The 23,243-nt window shown below is 37.4% G+C and overlaps 1 protein-coding gene across 13 annotated transcripts in view; it reads right to left on the reverse strand.

Annotated features, from left to right (window-relative positions):
• LDLRAD4 (low density lipoprotein receptor class A domain containing 4) overlaps nt 1-23,243 on the reverse strand; it is a 637,530-nt gene that overhangs the window by 265,438 nt on the left and 348,849 nt on the right. Inside the window, exon 1 of one of the 13 annotated variants that reach the window (XM_056820780.1) lies at nt 5,726-10,495. The exons of the other annotated variants lie outside the window; for them this stretch is intronic. The gene's annotated coding sequence lies outside the window, so the exon portion shown is untranslated. Of the gene's footprint in view, nt 1-5,725; nt 10,496-23,243 lie in introns of those variants that run through there. 13 annotated transcript variants of the gene reach the window in all.

Below are 23,243 nucleotides of genomic sequence, written 5' to 3' on the forward strand. Positions count from 1 at the left end.
AAGTCATGAGTTCAAATATGGCCTGGGAAAATTGAGTTCTGTTTGCCTCAGTTTCCTCATGTTTAAATAGGGATAATCACTGTAACTACCTTGCAGGATTGTTGTGAAGATCAAAGATCTATTTAAAATGCTTATAGTATTTGCCTAATTATTGGTTGGCTAAAGATGCATGATGATCCTCCATCTTAACCATGAAGAAACTGAGCTAAAGTCCAGTTATGTGATTTGCACAAGCTCACTAGCCAGTAAGAATCAAAAAATCAAGATACCAACCATCATTCAAACCTAGGTCTCTATACCCAAGTCCAAAGCACTTTCCATAATACTACAGTGGCTCTGTCACAAGACTCTCATTTTCTAATGAAATGAGAAATCACCATTCCAAACTCTTCTCCTAATCATATTCACCACTTTCCCACTAGTAGTAGTATAGAAAAAGTAATGACTTTGGAGTCAAGCTACTAAAACATGAAATGCTGGCAATTTTCCTTGGGTTTATCTTATTTTCTTATCTATAAAAATGGGGTGGGTGGGGTGTGCAAGGAAGACTGACACCTCTGGTGGGAGGGCTTGTCAAACCCTTTTCAGGGCTGTTCAACTACCTTTGGTGAATCCCTGGCACTCAACCATCACCTGTAGCTCCAAGAAGCTGTAGCCTGGGCAGCAACTATACACCAGAAAAACCCTTCAGAAGAAAGACTGAACCAGGCTGAGGATACCTCACAGGTTTCAAACCTGTTGGGGAGTGTTAGATTATTTATGGTTGGACTGAATATTTAAATTGGTGGTTGCCAGGGATTTAATTTCTAAATCCCAAAATGAATTACAAGTAAGTAGAATTTATGATAGTTTATTTTACAATCGAGGGAAGATATTAAGGAAGAGATAAAAGGAGGAAGAGAGAGAGAGCGCTCTGGCTTCCTCTGAGCCAGGTAGAAATTCTAAGGCAACAGTCAGGGGAAAGGAGTCTCAAAATGATGGGCCTTTCTCAGAGGTTCACACCTCCAGAAAGGGGAAGGATCTAAGTCAGCCTTTTACACTCACTAGGGAACCATCTAAAAGGAGAGCAGTCTGAGGTCTCCTGCACAAGCTCCTCCAGGGGTCCAATTCCACAGCCAAGTATCTTCACTCCAACCCTAAATGACTGTTCCTCCAGTCCAACTCCAAGTGACTCCCCTCTGTGTGTCTCTGTTTCCACTATTTAAAGACATTTTTCTCTTATGTCATCTCCCCTAAATTTAATGTCTACCAATCACAACAGATGCTCCTCTCCAAGACTGCTCACTCTTTCACACATGGGTCACAGACCTCCCACTCAAAGTATGAAATGGGTGTTCATACCTTTTTGTTGTTAGTTCACACCTTTTTGTAGATAGTTCATACCTTTTGTGGTTAAAATGGGTAGATCTACTTTAAATACTGGGTTTACACATTGGGAATTAAAATCTAAAAATAGACAGGGGATTACAATTTAATCTTCACAATAAAGGAAGAGCTAAGTACCCTCATTGTTACAATCAGGGGAGAGCTAAATCCAATCTTTACAGGAGTTAGGGGGATGTCTATCCAGAGAACATTAAGATGTCCCCTTGTGGAGAACGATTTGTTCCTACAGTCATGAAGGCATCTGAAGCAGGCACCCTGGAGCACTTAGAACTTGAAGCCACCATGGTCATCTACTGCATCCAGGGCATTGTCAGTGGTCTTGCCTTTTGCCCTGCCACCAGACTTTAATGACTCTGTGTATCTCTGCCTCACTTAAATCCAATTCACTAGAAAGTCAAGACATCATCCCTTGATACAATTGGTCCTCTTCCAAAAAAAGAACAAACAACATGTTATATGTATATGAATATATATACATATATTATACACATGTATAGAGTAATATTAACTCACCAAATGCAAAAAGTTATTGTGAACAAAATAAATGATTATATATTATTCAACTCACATTATTAAGGATTCCTCATGGAGCCTGGGAATTTCTAGAGCAATGGATTTTCTGAGATCTTTGTGGCCTTTCCAAGGCAATGGTCAGACATATCCATTGCTGAGAAATACCTTACCTTCCTCCATCTGTTCAACCTCAATACTCCATCTTGGAGTTAGAATTAATTTCTGACAGTAATTTACTATAATTTCCTCATGCCACTAGAAGCCCATTCTGGCTATACCAGAGAAGAATTTCATTCTACAGATTAATAATTATGTCTTTTAAACACGTTTGAGGCTATATCATCACAATGGAAATAAAAGGAATTAAAGTAACAGTGTACACTCCCATTTTCTTTAAGGTTTACAAAGCACACTCCCTTCCCTTATAATGACTGGTGCACAAGACAGCACAGCTATTATTCTTTGCATTTTACAGATGTGGATACAGACTAATAAGGGAGGTTATTTTTCTTATGGCCATGCAGCTAGTAAATATCAAAAGTAGCATTCAAAAACAGGTCTCCTAACTCCCAAGTATTCCAACACTCTCTAGTCTATACCTGGCTTTCCACACTCACAAAATGTAGTTAAAGGAACAGTTGTACAGGAGGGTTAGATCATCTCTCTCAGAAACTTTGTTCCTCCAGGGATGATCAGAAGAGACGTGGAACACATGAGAGGCATGGAGAGAAACAATACATTATGACAGAAAGAAACCTAAATTAAGAATTAGAAAGCATAGGTCTTGTCCCTGTTCTCAGTAAACTGAGCCTCAATTTATTCAGCTATAAAAGTAGGGATATTTACAATTTCTGTTCCACCTGCCTGACAGATTTTGTAAGAATAAGATGAAACAATAGTTGGGGCAGCAGATGCAGTGTAAACTTTTAAGTGCTAAATGTATGATCTTGGGCAAGCTATTTCCTTTTTTCTTCTTTTCCCCATAACCCTTACCTTCTATCTTAGAATAAATACTTAGTAAGATACTTAGTAAGGCAGAAAAGTAGTAAGGGCTAGTCAATGGGGGGTTAAGTGCCTTGCCCAGGATCATACAGCAAGTGTTTCTGAAACCAGATTTGAACACAGATCCCTCAACTCCAGACATAGCTCTCATTCCACTGAGCTACCCAGCTGCCCCATTTTCATTTTTTAAACAGATGAGGGACCTACAATAGCTTAAAGAGATTAAATGACTTGCTCATGGTTATGTAGCTAGCAAGGTCAAAGGTGGGACTTGAACCCAGGTCCATTTATTCTATCAGGTCACCTGTCACTCTCTGTCATTCAGCCTCTCCCGATAAATAGATCATATTTGCACTGGGAACAAAGATACCTTCATATTTTCAAGGAGAATATAGACACATTAGGAAAGTTCTATTTCATTAAAAATATTTTTCCAGTTTGATAACCTTCAGATATTTATGTAAAATATTCCTCCCGCCTCTAATTGTTATTTCAATTTTTTTGGAGGGGTGAGGGAGAGGAAAAAATGGTAATAAAATCCAGAGTAGAGTTTAATAGGTATTCAAGCAAAAATTTATTTTTGAAACAGTTCTGTTCATTTGTCTACCTTAAAATGCATTCAAATCTCAGTAGTGATAAGTGATTTAATCTGGGAATTCAAAAATCCTTTTTCTTAGAAAACTCCAAAAGACATGTCTGCAGTAATCATTCTGTTGATTTCCAGCTTCTCTTTAAAAAACTCTCTCCAAAGAAATCAGTTTTGCAAAAAAAAACATTATTTAAGGTAAATCCGGTGAGTGTATGTTAATTCAGTAGAGAATCTGTGATATACAAGAAAAGTATGTAGACAGAATACATCACACACACATACATATTCTGTCTGTCTGTCTATCTGTCTGTCTGTCTGTCTGTCTGTCTCTTTCTCTCTCTCTGCCACAAAGCAGACTTCATAGCAATCTTACAACTATCAAAGAATACTGGTTTACAAAGGACCTTTTCCAGAGCAACAACTACTTGGTGGGGGGAGGAGGAGGAAGCAAAAAAGGCTGTTCATTTTATCTAGTGTGTAGTGAATACTCCAGGGACAAGGATCAGACACACACCTTCTGCATCAAGAGTGTTCACAATATGGAAAATGCTTGCCACATCCTCATTAGAAAAGGCTTTCCAGCAAAGATTATTTCTGGACATCAAACCATGCCTGAAGATAGAAGAGTGGAACTCACATAGAAAATATGGTGTAGAAGGAATCACTATGTCATGGAAAATGTGCAGAACAGGGAATCAAAAGAAATATATTCCAGAGCTAACTCTGCTGCTATATTATTAAAACCTCACCTTGAGAGGAGCTAGGTAGCTCAATGGATTGAAAGTCAAGGTTAAAGACAGTAGGTCCTGGCCTCAGACACTTACTAGTTGTGTGAGCCTGAGCAAGTCACTTAATTCCCATTGCCAGGTCCTTTCTCCTCTTCTGCCTTGAAACCAATACACAGTATTGATTTTAAGAAAGAAAGTAAGGGATGTTAAAAAATCTTCATCTTTCTGGTATTGGAGTCATTATTTGTAAAATGAAGAAGCTAAAGTAGAAGACCTATAAGATTCTTTACAAATTTAAGATTCCATTATTCCATTAATGCCATTTTGGTATTTTAGGATTAATTAAGAAACAATAGAGAAAACATGGAGACCCTGAATACCTAACATTTAGCTTAGTTAGATATATATGCCTGGGTTCTAGGTGCCCTATGAACTTACAGGATGCCATATATAGAGCTTCACTGAGTATTCTAAAAATCCATTCTAGCCTCAAGCAGTCTGCCCTTGGTATTTCTGTGTTCCTCCAAAAGCAACTGGTCTTGGGTTCAAAGTAGCTTAGTACTTGCTGATCTTGAGGGAAGCTAAGGAGACAGGCATGTAATTACAAATCAAAACTAAAAATGACATCCTTCACACAGCTGACAAAATAAACCTCTCAAAGCACAGAATGGACCACATTAGTCCCCTATGAAACAATCTATAGTGGCTCCCCATTATTTTCACATAAAATATAATCTTCTATACCTGGCATTCAAAATTCTCTATAGTCTGGCTCTAACCCATCTTTCCAGGCATATTTTGCACCATCTCTCTTCATGTATTCCACATTCTAGTGAAATTTCTCTTTTTTTTTTTTAAATTAGGCATACCATCTCCCCTTCTCTATGTATATATGAGAGATATCCTAAATGCCTGAAATGTACCCCATTCTCATCTCCTGCCCTTTAGAATCTATAGTTTAATTCAAAGCATCGCTTGGGGAATACAAACTGTAATCAAGGAGGAATGGTTAAAAGCAGCGTAAAACCTGAGATTTAAAGAAGATGGATCCAGGGGAGACAGATGGAACATTGCAGCCAGCAGGGGAAGGGAGAATTTAAAATTCTATGGAAGATTCAAAAAGCTGAACTGTTGGCCAAAGTTGATTCTGGTCATTCACTCACTCTCACCAGAAACTCTGACAAGAGCTAGGGAGAAGTTGCTTTTCTAATACCCCTTCTACCTGGCTGTGCTGAAGAAAAGTGTTTTTGCTCAGTTACTGAAGATCACCCTGGATCACCATTTCATCCTTGAAAGACAGTTTGATCCCACCATCTAAAGCAGCCATTAGAGGGAGCAGTTAGCAGGGTTTCCCTGATCCCTCCACCCTCTACCCCCTCTCTCCCTATCTTTTTTTCCCCAAGAAATAAATTAGCCATTTTAGTTTACAGAAGACTGTCTCTAAGTTTTGTAATAGGAGGGAGGATTTCAAAAATCAAAGGAGAAAAGTTGGGAGGGGTTGACTCACCTTCTGGTCAGGTCAAGACTCCATTAAAGTTGTCCAGACTAGTGAAGGAAGAAGGAAGGTGCTACCTAAAAATCAGTCCCCAACAGCAACTGATTTCCTGGTCCTAGCATCTTTCAAGTAGCCAATAGTCTCTTCCATTATTACAATTTGGCACCCCAAGAAAAGTCTGAATCCATCCCAGGTTATTGAAAAGACAATATAGAAGTGTGTTTGGAAAGAAAACAAGAGACAATATGATGCTTCAATTAATGTTTTGGGCATCTATAATAGCTGCAATTGTAATTTATTGGATATACTGCATTATCTATAATACAATGACAGGGGTCATGATGAACAGTGTGAATTTTATAGCAAACTCAACATCTTTCATTACAATGATACCATTTTCTAACACCATGATATGGCAAGTGGTAACACAGATTTACGTTATTCTCATGGCCAAGATTCAGACCCTTTCCTATCTGAGAACTGTTTTAAGAATGATTACACCTAGGAAATCTGCTCAAATACTGGTACTGGATAACAAACTAGAAGAAATGGTTCAGAGGATGTGCTGTGCATATCTAGCTAAAAGGGAAAAAGGAAATTATAAGGAAGGGACTGAAACAAATGCAGAGATGGTTGGAGACACCATGACTTCAGGAAAAGATACAAACAAAGCTAATGACATTAAAAGCAAATGATACAAGGACAAAGGACAAAGTTTCTAAGACAGAGGAAAATGACAAACATAATACAATATCTAATGAGGTCACAGGGGTTCAGAAAATCCTACCTCTAAGGGACATAGCTAAAATCACTGATAGAGCTGGTGTACTACACTAAAAGGTACACAAGTCTTTTTCAACCCAAGACTTGGACTCTCTGAAATGTCGTTTTCCAAAATTCCTGTACAAACCTTACAAATGTTTAAAAGAGCTGAAACAGGCCTTCAAAATCTTCAAGCCTAACTTTGATGATACAGATTTAATTATGTCAGAAGCAATTAGTCCCCATGAACACCAGCAGCTCATAGAAAAAATTAGACAGGATGCCAATTTGACTGACTGGCCCAAGGCAAATGAAAGAGAGGACTTTGACTTTGCCAGTTCATCAAGTTTTGCTTATCTGAGAAAATGCAGAGAAGACCTTCTGCAAGCTATTAAATCTTTTTGTTCTAAGCCCAATGCATGGAGCAAATTTGACAAAATGATTCAAGAGAATATGAACACCCTGCAATTGAAAGATTATCAGAAAGCATTGAGTCCATCATGGGCATAAATCAAGACTCACAAGAATCTGTGGCTCATATAAGGAGATGGTTCTTAAGGGGATGTAATATGCAGTTGAGGAATTTTTTTAGAAACTTTTCTCCATGTATGATACAATCTCAATTACAGAACTGAGGGACACAGAAACATATTTGTATGACAATCAAAGAGAACAAGGGAGGGAAAAAGATGAACTAATTTAAAAAATTATACAATATGGAAGAATCTTTAAAGCAGAAAGAAATCAAAGAAATTAAGAGTTTAAGTGTGATAAAAGCATACTCTAGACCCTCTTATCAACACCAAAGGGGTTAGAGAGAAACAAGGAAATGTTTTTTTGTGTAACCAGGTTGGCCACATTGTGAAAGGCTGTTATCTCAAGAAAAATATGAACAGGGCAACAACAAAAGTAATAGGAATCAGGGAATTACTACACGTCCGACAACAATTGCTACACACACTGCTCCTTGAAAAATATTTCAGAAACACCAGATATTAAATCTATGCAGCTATTCAATCTGGAGCAAAGCTACGGTACTCTGACGTGGTAGCAAAAGGCAGATATATGGCATGAAGCCAGGACCCTAAAGTAATACAGAAAAATCATTGGGCATGGGAGAAAAGATTGGAGTAGTGTCAAAAATAATAAGAAACTAGCAGGATTGAAATCAAAATGCAAAAAGAGAGAAGGGTACCACAAGGGTGGTACCTGCAAATGAATTTATAGGTTCTGTGAGAGTTTCCAATGAAGGATCAAAACAAAATATGAATAAAAAGCAGAGAGAAGTTATGGAAGTAGAAATAGAGATCAGACACATAGTAGCCAAGATGAAACAAGATGTACAAAGTTCATACAGAGGGAGCATAATAACTGGTCAAGAGAAAACCAGAGAACAAGTCAAAACATATCCGGAAAATTTCTTTGGGTGCAGATTCGGTTTAGGGATTTATCAGAGAAGAAAAAGTCATAAAAACTTGTATCAACAACATCATAAGTTGATAACAACAACAAGGAAACAAAATTTCAATTCTTTAAACCAAGACAGTTATGTAAAGGCACAGACTATTGTTACTAATGCAAATGTATCTGTAAAACCTAAATACAATGTACATATTCTCACAGACATGAACAAATCCCCATTTGGACTAATTAAAAGTACAAAAAACTGTTTGGTACAGAATCCTGTAGAAAAAAGAACTAGCCTGAATCCTGAAGCTAAGATTTTTCATCCTGTATAGTATCACATGGAGAATTCAAATCTAAATGATTATACATCTAGTAACGAGCTTGATATTGAAAATCAAATTCAAGATATTAGAAATATGGCAATTGTTAGATTTGAAAATATGGATGGAATGCAGGAGACAGCAACTGCCATGGTGGCTCAGAGTTCAAAAAGCTTCCATGAAGCCAACATTCTGAATGCAGCGGGGAGGTCTGACCATTTCAGAGAAAAAGAGCAGGCAGATAGCTATGGTTTAGATTCATGTTCCAAGACAGAGAAACACAATACACACCTGACTGTTACTGAAGATCAGTTAGGAAATGAATTAAACCAAGAAATGTTAATTAGTCCAACCATACAGTCAACAAATGATGAAAGGGCAGTGCAAATTAACAACATGACAACTGGTTCATTGACATCTGAAAGATCTGAACCATATGTATGGAGCAATACAAGGCTCTCATTGGTACTGATGATTCAAAGTCTGTCCTAAAGACCTTCCCAGGAGATACCATCATAGGGGGTATGGTTTCAGTGGCAGGAGCTACTGGGAAAATACAGCAGGTCCCAGAGCTCAAAAGTACAATGGTTTAACTAGGTCCTCTCACCATTGACCATACTTTCCTCCTAATTTCTGGATGTCCGGATAACCTTTTAGGGCATGATTTTTTTATGTAAAATCAGGGCAACCCTGCAATGTGGACAGTCTGGAAATATATATTTACATCTACCCAAACATTCACTAAAGCATTATCCATTGTTATATTTGGAGCAATTAGAGAAAAAACCTGAACAATTATATGCATTAACATCAATGTATGAAATTCCTAAAGATATACCACAAAGGGTTTTTGCAAAACATCAGAATATGTGGGTAGAATCAAATCTGCAGCACTGGTAAAAATAGAAGTCAGGGATGGTGTACCTCCTAAGAAACCTCAATACAAGCTTAGTAAGGAAGCTATTCTAGGTATAACTCCAATTTTCAACACTTTACTGGAGCAAGGCATTTTAAGACCAATAGTGTCTGAATTTAATAGTCCAATTTTGGCTATTAAGAAAACCAAACCAAATTCAGGCACTTTTGCTTGGAGATTTGTGGAGGATCTTAGGGCAGAGAACAACTTTATAAAGAAGACTCATACTATTACACCTTCACCAAATGATATTATTACATGAATTCCACCCAATGCGTGGTGGTACACTGTGACTGATCTAAGCAATACATACTTCACAATACCATTTCACCGTGACACCCAAAACATTTTTGTGTTCTCATGGGGACAAGATCAACTTTGCTGGACAAGGCTTGTCCAGGGCTATTGTAAATCAGCCTCTATCTTCAGCCAATTGCTTCAGAGAGACCTAGCAACTATCAGGTTCAAGCACAGAAAGTTGGTTCACTATGTTGATGATTTACTTCTAGCATTACCAGATCCTAAGACATGCTTCCCTCTCCTTTCTCAAATTAGATTGCCTTTATTTATCTGTATAAACGGTATATCCTGCCCCTTCCCCAAAATAAGTTCTTTGAGGTCAGTGACTTAAGATTTTCATTTTGTTCCTTTATCATTCCCATCCCCGGCTTCCTTCAAGTTCTGGTAAAAATCCCATCTCTTGATCTTTCATAATACTAATGACTTCTTTACTGATTTTTCTCTAATGTGTCAGTTATATAGCTTGTTTGTACATATTTGTTTTCAAATTCTCTTCTCAAATAGACTGAAAGCTCCTTGAGAGCAAGGATCATTTTTTGTTTTGTTTTTCCACCTTTCTTTATATTTATTTTAATTAATAAATTAATCCATTTATCCTTTTAAAAATTTATTTATTTGTCCATTATCTAATATAGTGCCTAGAACACAGCGGGCATTTAATAAAGCCTTGTTGCCTTAAAAAAAAAAAGATTTTCATTTTGTCTTTATGTCCTCAGTACCTGCAAAGTGGTGCCTTACACTTAAGACATTGTATGAATGAGTTCTTTCTAAATCTCCTGGTGCTTCTGCAGTCATTGAGAGACAATGGGTTGCTCTAACAGTTTGACAGATACCATAATGGTTTAGAAAAAAAGAGACCCAATACATAGATTTTTGAAATCATTTTCCTATTTTGCTACTTATTTTGGTTGGCATTTATGGTCAGGATCACATAGGAAGGGGAACTGCATCAGAAAGCTTTCCCACAAAAATTCGGAAACAGCATAAGATCTTCCCAGTTAATGGGTAATGGTCTAGAGGAGGTGTATTATATAATCTTTGTAGGAAATGAAGCAGATAATATAGGAAGGAAGGAAGGAAGGAAGGAAGGAAGGAAGGAAGGAAGGAAGGAAGGGAGGGAGGGAGGGAGGGAGGGAGGGAGGGAGGGAGGGAGGGAGGGAGGGAGGGAGGAAGGAAGGAAGGAAGGAAGGAAGGAAGGAAGGAAGGAAGGAAGGAAGGAAGGAAGGAAGGAAGGAAGGAAGGAAGGAAGGAAGGAAGGAAGGAAGGAAGGAAGGAAGGAAGGAAGGAAGGAAGGAAGGAAGGAAGGAGGAAGGAAGGAAGGAAGGAAGGAAGGAAGGAAGGGAGGGAGGGAGGGAGGGAGGGAGGGAGGGAGGGAGGGAGGGAGGGAGGGAGGAAGGAAGGAAGGAAGGAAGGAAGGAAGGAAGGAAGGAAGGAAGGAAGGAAGGAAGGAAGGAAGGAAGGAAGGAAGGAAGGAAGGAAGGAAGGAAGGAAGGAAGGAAGGAAGGAAGGAAGGAAGGAAGGAAGGAAGGAAGGAAGGAAGGAAGGAAGGAAGGAAGGAAGGAAGGAAGGAAGGAAGGAAGGAAGGAAGGAAGGAAGGAAGGAAGGAAGGAAGGAGGAAGGAAGGAAGGAAGGAAGGAAGGAAGGAAGGAAGGAAGGAAGGAAGGAAGGAAGGAAGGAAGGAAGGAAGGAAGGAAGGAAGGAAGGAAGGAAGGAAGGAAGGAAGGAAGGAAGGAAAAGAAAGTTTGTAACACATGAGAAATTGGGACAGGAAAGAGAATATAATGATTCTTCTTCAAAATGTCCACAGTCCTTGATATAAGGAATAATCCTACTCAGATGTAATCTTTCCTCACTCACTATACAATGCTCACAGTTTGAAAATAAATGTTTTCTAAAGTCTAAATAGCAAACTGTTATGTACCCTATATTAACAAAAGAGTTATAGATACCACAAAGGTAAGGGTAGGGGCTTTGGACAAGAGCTTGAGAAAAAGTGGATACATTTTGCTAAGACTTTCAGAACTAATAATGGCAGAGTGTCAGGAGGACAATCACTTAAAACAAGTCCAGACACAATGCCTGTAGTGAAGAATATCATACTGTTTCATCTAACAGTGATATATTCTTTAAAAAAGACAGCAATACCTGACCTTAACTTATACCCTTCTCAGACTGTGAAGGCAAAGAGTCAAAGATCACTTATTTTTTCTTCTTCTGTTGGTAGCTCTTGAGACATATAGAAAAAACATGAAGGACTGAAACAAAAAAAAATATTGCTTAATCCTTGAATTAAAAAATCAAATGAATAGATCAGTGTCTCATTTCAGATATAAATAATAAAACCTTCTAGCACAAGAAATTAAATCAGTAATACAAGCCCCATGGCGCTCAGCCCTCCCTTGGCAATAATATGATGACTTTAAAACCCAGTTTCAGCTCAGCTGTTCAGGACAGATACTTCCTAGCAATACTGCATTCAGCTGGCATATCACCTTTTTAAAGAAGAAAAATAGAGTAATACATCTAATGATCATTCAGTCAAACAAAGATGTCTTTATTTATTTATTTTGGTACTGTCATAAAATCATTCATCTCAGATTTGCTAAATACAATTTTAAGTATCCCAATTCATATCCTTTCTCTTCAATGTGTTTCCAAGTTTCCTCTACATTCTGAGGATGATGTTCACATCCTTTTCTTCTGACTTTTGGTTAAATCTAGGTTGAGTCCAATAAATAGAAGCTAAGGTTCATCCTAAACCCCATATCTTACTTATAAGTTATTGCTTCATGGTATGTTACCTCTAAGAATGGTAGCCAGAGGCTTCATGGCACAAGAAGCAGGGGTCCAGCAGTTGTATCCAATCACTTCAGTGACTGCTATCACAAGAAGGTTATAGGCAGGTAGACTGAGACAGAATCTTGATTTATGAAGATTTTTAATAGAAGACAAAAAAAAAGGAAACCTAATGAATTTTCTCAAAGTGGGAGATGAGTGAGGTGTCTGGGAAAGGAGTACATACTCCAGGAAAGGTATTCTTTACCTGGTATAACCACTGTGCTTATCGCTATGCAGAACGTATTCAGGTCATTCAAAAGGTTTCCATATTTAAAATGCCACATGACAATTTCCTCCTCTTTACCAGTTCTTCCCCATCCCTTCTGAGTTCCATAATCTTGAATTAAATCATTCTGCATTCTGGAGAAATGTACAGCTGCAATCAATAGTGTTATTATACTACAGCCTTCTTCCTTTCACTCTTTCTCTAAAGCTTAATAGTCACGTTTTAGCTGAGATTGATATTGACCTATTATCAGTAACAGAGGACCCGTGTTGTGGTGATGGTGTTGGGTTTTTTCCTCTTAACACTCCCCTCACCATACAAATTCTCCAATCCACCCCCAGTACCTCCCCCAGGAAGCAGAATCTGCATTGATTACTATCTGATTAGAGGAGAGCTTGCCCTGACTTTTCCCAGTTACTTAAGCCAGCTTCTCATTGCTTGTCCTTAGAGACCACAGCTTCACTCAGGCAGAGAGCGTCTAGACAGTATTCATGATCCATCTGTCTGGCACAGCCTGGCTGATGGCAAACTCTATTAGAACTGAAACAATTTTTCCCTCCTCCTCCTCCCGTCCTCTTTCCCTTTGCGAAGCAGTAATCTGACACTGAAAATTACTATCATTGTTGCAATTCTCAAAATAGCAGTGCCAGACTTTCATTAACATCCACGCTAGACTACTAAATATTTAAAGAACTGGATAAATTTCACCTGAAGTGGGACAGCCCAGCACACATGAAAGCAGAAACAGAATCAAAATGTAAATCGACGAGGTTGTTTTTATCTGTGTAAATGTAGTATCACGGTAGGTGGAAGCAATGTCTAAGGTTTACTGAAACTTTCTGCTATTTATTCTTTCCTTTGTTCATTTTGAAAGGCAGAATTATTGTCCAAGACCCTACAGTTTCTAATTTCCCAGGAAAACAGTTGGGAACAACAAACAAAAGAAGAAAAAGAAGCAAAACACAATCTTTCACCTCAACAATAAAAACAAAAAACCCAGACCAAGTTGCAAACTCCCTCCTTGTCATCAGCCTACCCACACAAAAGTGTCAACCGAGTTGCCACTGACAACTTGCAACCTGATAAGGACTTAAGTTTCCTCAGCAAGAAAGATGCCCAGCTTTATCTTGTTCTAAATACCATCTTGGATCATTTCCACACAAGTCAATAATTGTTCTGCCCTGATTCCCCTCTTTCCCCGTTAATAGTTTTCAAGACTGTCCAGAGCAGGCATAAAGCACTGAGAAGTGGTTCAGTTCATTGTTTGTTGTCTACATTCTGAGTCTTAACCAAGATAAGCTAAAATTAAATATTTGAAACCACTAGAAAGGGTAAGACTCCTCAAAAGCATTCTGGAGCAATATCACCAGTATGCAATCATTGTTTCTGGATGAATGAACAGTAACCTCGATATCTTCTCAGACATTTATTCTTAACTTTTTTAGTGCCACAGACCCCTTGGGCAACCTGGTAAAGCCCATGGACCCCTCCTCAGAATAGGACTGCAAAGGAAACTGATTATAATGAAATAAACTATATATGTTCATGGGACAGGTTGAAACTCTTGCAAGTCTACAAGGCAGGTTAAGTGGCAAGATGAATAGAGTACTGAACTTAGAAATCAGGAATATCTGAGTTCAAATACAGCCTCAGACACTACTTGCTGTGTGGCCTTGGGTAAGTTACTTAACTTCTATATGCCTCAGTTTCCTCCTCTATAAAGCAGGGATAATAATAGCACCCACCTCAAAGGATTGTTGTGGACTGAGAAAGCATGTGTAAAGCACTTTGTTGATCTTTAGGAACTAAATGCTATCTCTTGTTATTATATTTTGAGTGTCCTAATCCATTATATGGGAAAGCAAAGAGATATGGAATGCCATTTGAGGTGACTTTCCCTCTGTCCTAGAAAAGAGAACTACCATATTATCTGAGGGAAAAAAATCACAGAACCAATCAATGTAATTCTACAATGGATACCTAACCCTAAAGCTGCTTGGGATCCAAGAATAATTTTTCAATGTCCAGTTTACAATGTGGGACAAAATCAAGATTGTCACTTCCTGTGAACTACTAAGGAAATATCATGTGATATGAGAAACATTCCTTTACACAGTGTATATTTATTTTCTCATCACTATACTTTTATATCTTTTTTCCCATGTAGCCCTATAAACACTAAAGACATAACTTTCAAAACTATGAATCTCCATTATGAATAATAAATAACATCTCTCAACCCTCCTAGAAAAATTAGATTAAATTAAAAAGTATTAGAACAGGGGCAGCTATGGGTGACTCAGTGGATTGAGAGTCAAACCCAGAGACAGGAGGTCCTGTATTCAAATCAGACCTCAAATACTTACTGCCTGTGTGACCCTGAGCAAGTCCCTTAACCTCCATTGTCTAGCCCATACCATACCACTCTTCTGCCTTGGAATCAATACACAGTATTGATTCTAAGACAAAAGGTAAGTGTTTCAAATGAATAAAAATAAAAAGTATTAGACTATTTATATGAAAGGAAATGCACAGTTCCACCTTACTACTCAAAACACTAGGAAAACACATCTTCTTACCACCTGCTCTATCCTCAACTCAACTGGGACAGCCTCTGGACACCAAAGGAAATAGTAAAGTGGGTATTTGTGGAATACTTTTTTAATTTCTAGGGTTTTGGGGAGGGACTTTCCTTCCTCCATTATATGGTACTAACCAGTCACTCATAACTACAATATATTCTGAAGTTAATATTTGTAACTCTGAGAATGCCTACATTAAATTCATTTAAAATTGGACATTGGGCTAGAATGTAGAGAGTTGGTTAACATTTGCATAACCAACTAGATTCTTTATTATAGCTTTATGGAGTATCCCTTCAAAATATAATTATAATATAATATATATAATATATTATAACATGTAATATAATAAAATATAAATATAATATGTTTAAAGTCATGGTATCCAGATTTATGGGACAGCTAAGTGGTGCAGTGGATAAAATACCAGGTCTGAAGTCAGGAAGACTCACATTTAGGAGTTCAAATCCAGCCTCAGGCATTTACTAGTTGTGTGACCCTGGGCAAGTCACTTAACTATTTACCTCTATTAACTCATCTGTAAAATGAACTAGAGAAGGAAAGGGCAAACCATTCCGGTATCTCTGCCAAGAAAATGCCAAATAAGGTCATGAAAAGTCAGACACATACAACTGAAACAAATGAACAACAAAAACATCCAAATTTACATTATAACTGACATGCATAATTTTGACCTCAGTTTCCTAAACTGTTTGATGCTGGAGTTTGATTAGATGGCTTCCAAGATTCTTCCCACCTCTCAATCTTGGACCACAAATTGGCAAACAGAATTTATTTTTTATTTTTCTCACCCAGAAGAATCCAATGGCTTGTTGTGCATGTTGCCAGGATTTATCACTTGGACAACAGAACTACATGAAGAAATTACTTTTCAACCACTCACAGAACTAAGGTTTCCCATTGCCTATTTCTGATAAATAGGTAAGCTTTATACTGGATAAGAAAGAGTAGAAAAGAATCTAGGAGTATATAAACCAAACAACCTGGGGCAAAAGAGTTCTCCTTAAAAATACCCAAGTAGCCAGTTAATTAGCATTATCTTCACTAGGCACAGGACATTCCATGCCTCAGTTTTGTTTGATGGAGTCAGATATAGGAAAATGAGAAATTCTCCATTCCACAATGAGGGTATGCCCAACTTCTTCTGTTTCCCCAAAGATGAATTCTTTTAGTTAACTGGAGATGCCACTGAAGCTGAAAGTGAAAAGCCATTCCAAGTACTATTGGCTTCTTTTCAACTCCTGGGTTACTCTTAAGGACAAATGGTACAAATTCCTTGGTAATGATTGCTTAAGAAAGATCTATTCCTGCCAAGCTTTTCAAAGTACATACTTCTAGAGACATATAAGCTACTAAGTTGTTTTGTTGGGAAAGTCAGAAAAACTGCTCTCTCCCCACAGAGATCTAGCAAGAGGCCCTGGAAATAACAGGGTAATAGAAAAAATTCCAGTTTAAAACTAATGGCCAGGAAACACTATTAAATGAAAACAGTGTAAACAAAATTTCACTACCAGAATTAGAGTGAGAAACAGTAAAAAGACAGGAATTGCCCCTATTTTCCAACACATCATCACTTTCATTACACTATTGTTATTCATGCTACCTCACTACCTAGGTGCTCTTCTTCTTCCTATCTAAATTTTAACCTGATTTCACATGATCCAATTCAAGTCTTCTATGAAGACTTTTTCCCCTACTGACTTCAGCCTACAGTTATTTCCTCTCCTGAAACCCTGAAAAATAAACATTTATCCATACCACGCATCTTGTTACACCACAGATATTCTCTTATATTATTAGTTATCTCCTATTAGTTATATCTATATGCCTTAGCTAGGTAAGAATAAGCTAATGCTGCTTTGTATCTGTCCATGGTGCCTACTAGTGAATAAAGCACACAATATGAATTTAATAATCTCTTGAGATCACATGAACTCAAGAAAGAGCTCAACAGGAAACATCGGAATCAGGGCAGCCAAGAGAGGGAGGGGGGAAATTGTAAAGAGCTGTCATTTGAACCTGATGGAATTCTTCCACTTCCACAGAGAGATTCATAAAATATGACTCTTTTTCTAAGGAAGCCAACTCAAAGCCAGGTTAATGCAAAACTATCCATCCATACAAATATGCCTTCTGGTCCAATAGCATATTAAATCAGTCTCAGTGAACTAAAGAAAAACATGAGATTTTCCTAATTAAAAGTAGACAAACCTGAACATTTTTAGTAAAGAAAAGAAACAGGTGAGAGAACACAAGAGAGCTGTCTTGGTCAAAATGAGATTCCTAAAGAGGGCTGGGGAAAGAATAGCAACATCAGAAAAAAAAAACTTTTCTATTATCTACCTTAATTCAAGTTATACTTAGCAAATATCAAATGAAAGAATAAGATGTAGTTGACAAAAATATCTGAGCCATAATGCATATCCAAAGCCAACAACACATAGAAAAAAAAACTGATTTCAGCTCATCTGGAAAGATAGAAAAGTTTTACCTTAGAAGTGAAACAGAATAACATAGAGATGGATATTCTTTCTATCTAGTAACAAAATTGACAAAGTTAACTAACTAGTCCTCTCTCTTGCTCTAGAAGGTATGAGGGGGATTCTTTTACTTAGTGTGACAGGAGTGAGGGCTTTAAAGTATGACACAACCTTAGTCATTTCTATCAGGAATTCACCTGAAAGCTCCCAAATTTCACTCCAAACAACATTAAAATAACAACTCAACTAGAATTCTGGAGCAGCAAAACCAACAATGGAACAGGGTGAGGTTTTTTTCCCTGCCAAATACAACTTAAGAGGTCAACAGGAAAGGTCTGTCTCATTGTGGTAGATCTTGGAGGCAACAGTTTGGGGAGCTCTCAGCCCACAGACCATAAATTTGTCAGACAACTGCTCAGAAGGAGATTACAGGGGGACTCTTTGCTGCCCCTGGGTGCCCCCATTATATTGGCCATCTACAATGCTGGCTCAAAGTCCTCTGATAAAGGGGAATACTAGTGCATTACCACCTCTGATTGTAAGGAATCAGGGGCTCTAGTCACAGTTGTGTATGGGGTGAGGGAACTGGGTCACTGGTCTCAGGTCCAAGGCAGAAAAGAGCATGAGGGCTTGCAGTGGCAGGGAATCTTGGACCTGAGCTACATTTTAAAGCCAAAGCTAGCAATCACACTTGTGACCACAGGGGAGAAAAGGCCTTGGTCACAGTCCCAGGTCAGAGAAGAGTACTTATGGTCCCTCACAGACCAAAGCATAGACCAGGAGAGCAGTGATAGCAACTCCCATTATATCAAACCACCTTGGAAGAAGCAAAAACTTAGAGATTCCCACAACAAGCCCTGAAAACAGAAGTAGGAAAAACCTGAAACTTGGGACAATGCATCTCCACCCCAGGAGCCATACAACTTTAATATAAAGTTAAAAGTCAAGAAATAGTCTGGAGGGAAAATTAGCAAACAACAAAAAAGGACCTGACCATATAAAATCATTATGATGAGAGGAAAATTAAGACATGAAGTCAAAAGATAAGAAAGTCAAACCAGCTGCATGCAAAGCCTCAGAAAAAAAAATTTATTAGGCACAAGCCCCAAAAAAGACTTCCTAGAGGAGTTCAAAAAGGATTTTAAAAATCAAATAAAAAGGCAGAGGAAATTTTGGGATAATTAATGAATGATACAAGAAAATTATGAAAAGAGATTCAACAGTTTGATAAAGACACAAAAAATACTAAAGAAAGTAGCACTTTGGAAAATACAATTAGCCAAATGGTTATGAGGCACAAAAATCCACTGAAGAGAAGATCTTAAATAGCAGAAATGGTGAAATGAAAAAAGAGATACAAAATTCACTGAAAAAACAGTCTCCTTAGAAGTAGATAGGCCAAACAGAAAATAAGGCATAAAAGCTCAATGAAGAAAATGAACCTTAAAAATTAGAACTGAGTAAATAGGAGTTAATTCTGAGACACCAAGAAACAATAAAACAAAATCAAAAGAATGAAAAAATAGAAGAAAAATGTGAAGTATCTCATTAGAAAACCAACTGACATGAAAAATAAATTGAGGACTGATAATTTAAGAATTATTGCACTTACTACCTACCTGAAAGCCATTATCCAAGAAAAAAAGAGAATCAACATCATATTTCAAGAAATTATCAAAGAAAACTGGCCTGATATTTTAGAACTAGAGGGTAAAATAGAAATTGAAAGAATCCTCTAGGGGCAGCTAGTTAGCATAATAGACAGAGCAGCAGGATTGGAATCAGGAGGACATGGGTTCAAACCTGGTCTTAGATACTTCCTAGCTGCACTTACCTCTGATTGCCTAGCCATGGCCACTCTTTTGTCTTAGAATGGACACCAAGATAGAAGATAAGGGGTTAAAAAGAATCTTCTGATTACTTCTACAGGAGATCACCAAATGAAAATTCTCAGCCAAATTTCAGAGCTCACAGATAAAAGACAAAATATTTCAAACAATTCAAATATCATGGAACTCTAATCAGGTTAACACAAGTCTTGGAGGCTACCACATTATCATGCTAGAAAAAAATAATAAAGTTCATATGTAAGAACAAAGTCAAAAATCTCAAGGAAATCAATAAAAAATGCAAAAAAAAAGGTAGCCTAGCAGAACTAGACTTCAAACTGTATTGCAAAATGCTAATCATCAAAATAATTTGGTGCTGGTTAAAAAAATAGAGTGATGGATCAGTCAAACAGATTAGGCATACAATAGACAGTAGTAGTAAATGACCATATTAATCTAGTATTTGAAAAATGCAGATTCAAACTTTTGAGACAAGAACCCACTATTAGACAATAATTGCTGGAAAAACTGGAAAACAATCTTGTTTAAACTAGGTAGAGACCAATATCTGACACTGTATATCAAAATATAGTCAATATGGGTGCAACATCTAGACATAAAGGTTGATATAAGCAAATTAAGGCATCATGGAATATTTTATCTGTCAAATTTGTGTACAAGGGAAGAATTTCTGACCAAACAAGTGCTAGAGAGCATTATGTGATGTTAAATGGAGAATTTTGATTATTTGAAATTAAAATATTTTTGTGGGGGCAGCTGGGTAGCACAATGGATAGGGTACCAGGCCTGGAGTTGGAAGAGTTTGGGTTCAAATCTGGTCTCAGATACTTCCTAGCTGTATGATGGGTATCAATTCTAAGACAGAAGATAAAAGTTAAAAATAAATTGATAAATTTTTTTAAAACCCACCATTTTTGCCCAAACAAAACCAGTATAGCCAAGATTAGAAGGAAAGCAGAAAACTAGAAGAAAAAATACAGCAGATTTCTCTTTATATTGCCCTCAATTTCTCAAATACATAGAGAAGCGAGACCAATTTGCTGGTCAATGGCTACTTAGGCAGTTTTCAGAAGAGGAAATAAAACTATCTCCAGTCATGAAAAAAAGTTCTAAATCGCTTTTGATTAAAAAAATGCAAATTCAAACAATTATGAGGTACCAATTCACATCTAGCAGATTGACTAATGCGATAGAAAGGACAATGACAAATATTGGAGGGGGTTTGAAAAAGTTAGGACACTAACACACAGTTGGTAGAGTTGTGAAGTAATTCAACCACTGTGGAAAGCAATTTGGAGCTATGGCCCACAAACTATAAAACTGTGCATACCCTTGGAACCAGCAATACCTCAACTAGGTGTGTATCCCAAAGAGATAAAGCAAAAGAACCTATACATACAAAAATATTGTAGCCTCTTTTGTGGTGGCAAAGAACTGGAAATTGAATGAATGCCCATAAATTGAGGGAATGGCTCACTAAGTTGATGGAACACTACTGCACTGAAAGAGGTGATAAAAAGTATGCTTTTGGGGGGAAAGTGGTAAGACTTATATGAACTAATACAAAGTGAAGGGAGCACAGAAAAGAGAACATTGTACACAATACTTGCAATACTCTACAATGATCAACTGTAAATGACTTAGCTATTCTCAGCCAAATAGTGATCCAAGATAATTCTGAAGGATTTATAATTTAAAATGCTATCCACCTCCAAAGAAATAACTGATTTTGTTTGAATACAGATCAAAGCATACTTAAAACATTTTTTGTTTGTTTTTAACCCTTACCTTCCATCTTGGAATCCATATGGTGTATTGGCTCCAAGGCAGAAGAGTAGTAAGTGACTTGCCCAGGGTCACACAGCTGAGAAGTGTCTAAGGCCAGATTTAAACCAAAGACCTCCTGTCTCTGGGCCTGGCCCTGAGTCAGTCACCTAGCTGCTCCCTAAAGGATATTTTTAAAATTTTCATTTTCTTAGTGGGGGTTTTTTCTGTTTTCTTTTGCAACATGGATAATATGAAAATATATTTTTCATGGCAACACATCTATAGCAAATCACTTGCCTTCTCTGAGGGGGGAGGGGGGGAAAGGAAGAGGATTTGGAAATCAATTTTTTTTTTAAAAAATCAATGTTAAAATTGTTTTTACATGCAATAGATAACAAAAATAAAGACTCAGAAGGCAGAAAGGGGAATATTATTATCACAACTAATCCAACATCAAATGCATACTGTCCATCTGTTACCTCAAATGAATTTGTACATTCATTCAAAATGCCATGCTATTTTATTAAAGCAAGCATATTTGCTATAAATGTGTAAAGCTTGTGACATAGCCACAGCCTGTTAGATGAATCTTGCTTTTGATCTGTAACCTTACCTTGTAGAGTTCATAGAGAGAGGGCAAAGAAAGGAAAGGATGGAACTGCATATTCATTTTGTATTAAATCAATGACAAAATTTAATTTTGAGTCCTTCCTTGGCCATACACATTTTCACAGAACTGAAATGACTGATCTACTATTATCAGCAAGGAGATTCAGTTGCAGGCAGACCAAATTCTCATCCGAAGCAGGACTGACATATTTAAAGGGTCTTACATCTCAAAGAGAAGTTCAGTTATGAGAAATTGAGAAATTAAAGTGACCCTCAAGTAACCAACTCTGCCCCTCTGTATAGTCAATGGTTGCTATGGAAAATAATGAGTGGAAGCATCAGTACCAAGAGCTCTTCAGTAGGACGATATTCAGAAGTAGCTAGATAAAGGAGCCCAACCAGGTTTAATCTCACATGAATCAAAGGAACAGTGAATGTTACAAACTAATTCTCAATATCTAGTACAATATGTCACAAATTGAATTCTCCATGTATAACAAAATACTGTATTACCTAAAGAATCTAGCCCTTGACTCCTGAACTCTCAACTTTGCCTCTCCTTGACCTGGAGTGATTCTGTAGTTTTTGATCTGGCTCCTATTTGAACAATCTATTACCACTGATTCATTCGGTTTTCTGACCTGGAATTAATCCCAGCTACTGATTTTTGAGGTTTGGGCATTACAACTTCATGACCCTTTTCAACTCACAGCATAATAGATCTAGATCTAATCCAATCCCTGATTTTTTACAAATGAGGAAGCTAAGGTCTGGGGAGGTTAAGCAACAGCCCTGGCCAAAGACTCCTTAAATTACCATTCTTTCCCCATCCTCACCCCACAGTTTTTCCAAGAATATTCCAGTTAAAACCTCTTCCTTGTTCTTGAAGGCTTTGCTAAGGACCACAGAACTCACCAGACCACAGTTTCGGTTGGTCACTGCTTCCTGGAAGGAAAAGAACTTGCTGAAAGCCAGTGAATAAGAGAAGGCTGACTGACTGGGTTAGAAATAATTGGCTTAAAAAGACAGGCAACTGACTAAATTTAATGATATTACATTAAAGCACACAGGAGAAAAATGGGAAGGATGTAATCAGCCATCTCCATGTCAATTCATTTTAAGATACTTTTTGTTTTGGAAAATTCTTATTATACTAAAAGTAGCTCTAAATTTTAGTCTTCTATCAAAAAGTCAGTTTCCAAAACAACAATTCAACTACCCAAAGTTCCCCACACCAAACAGGGACATCATGACTTGCTACTGATAAGATGCTAGTTTTACATGGTCTTTCTAAAATCCCTAAATCTTATAAGTTGGGAGATACTTTAAAGGTCATTTGGTATAACTACAAAAGAAAAGAAGCCATGTCCAATGTTTTCTCTTGGTTCTATAAGTATTAAGCAAGTTTGGGGATTTCATTGTTTTGTTTGTTTGTCTTAGTTCTTCAAACTA

This window comes from Monodelphis domestica, chromosome 3 (assembly GCF_027887165.1).
Source record: "Monodelphis domestica isolate mMonDom1 chromosome 3, mMonDom1.pri, whole genome shotgun sequence".
Lineage (NCBI taxonomy): Eukaryota > Metazoa > Chordata > Mammalia > Didelphimorphia > Didelphidae > Monodelphis > Monodelphis domestica.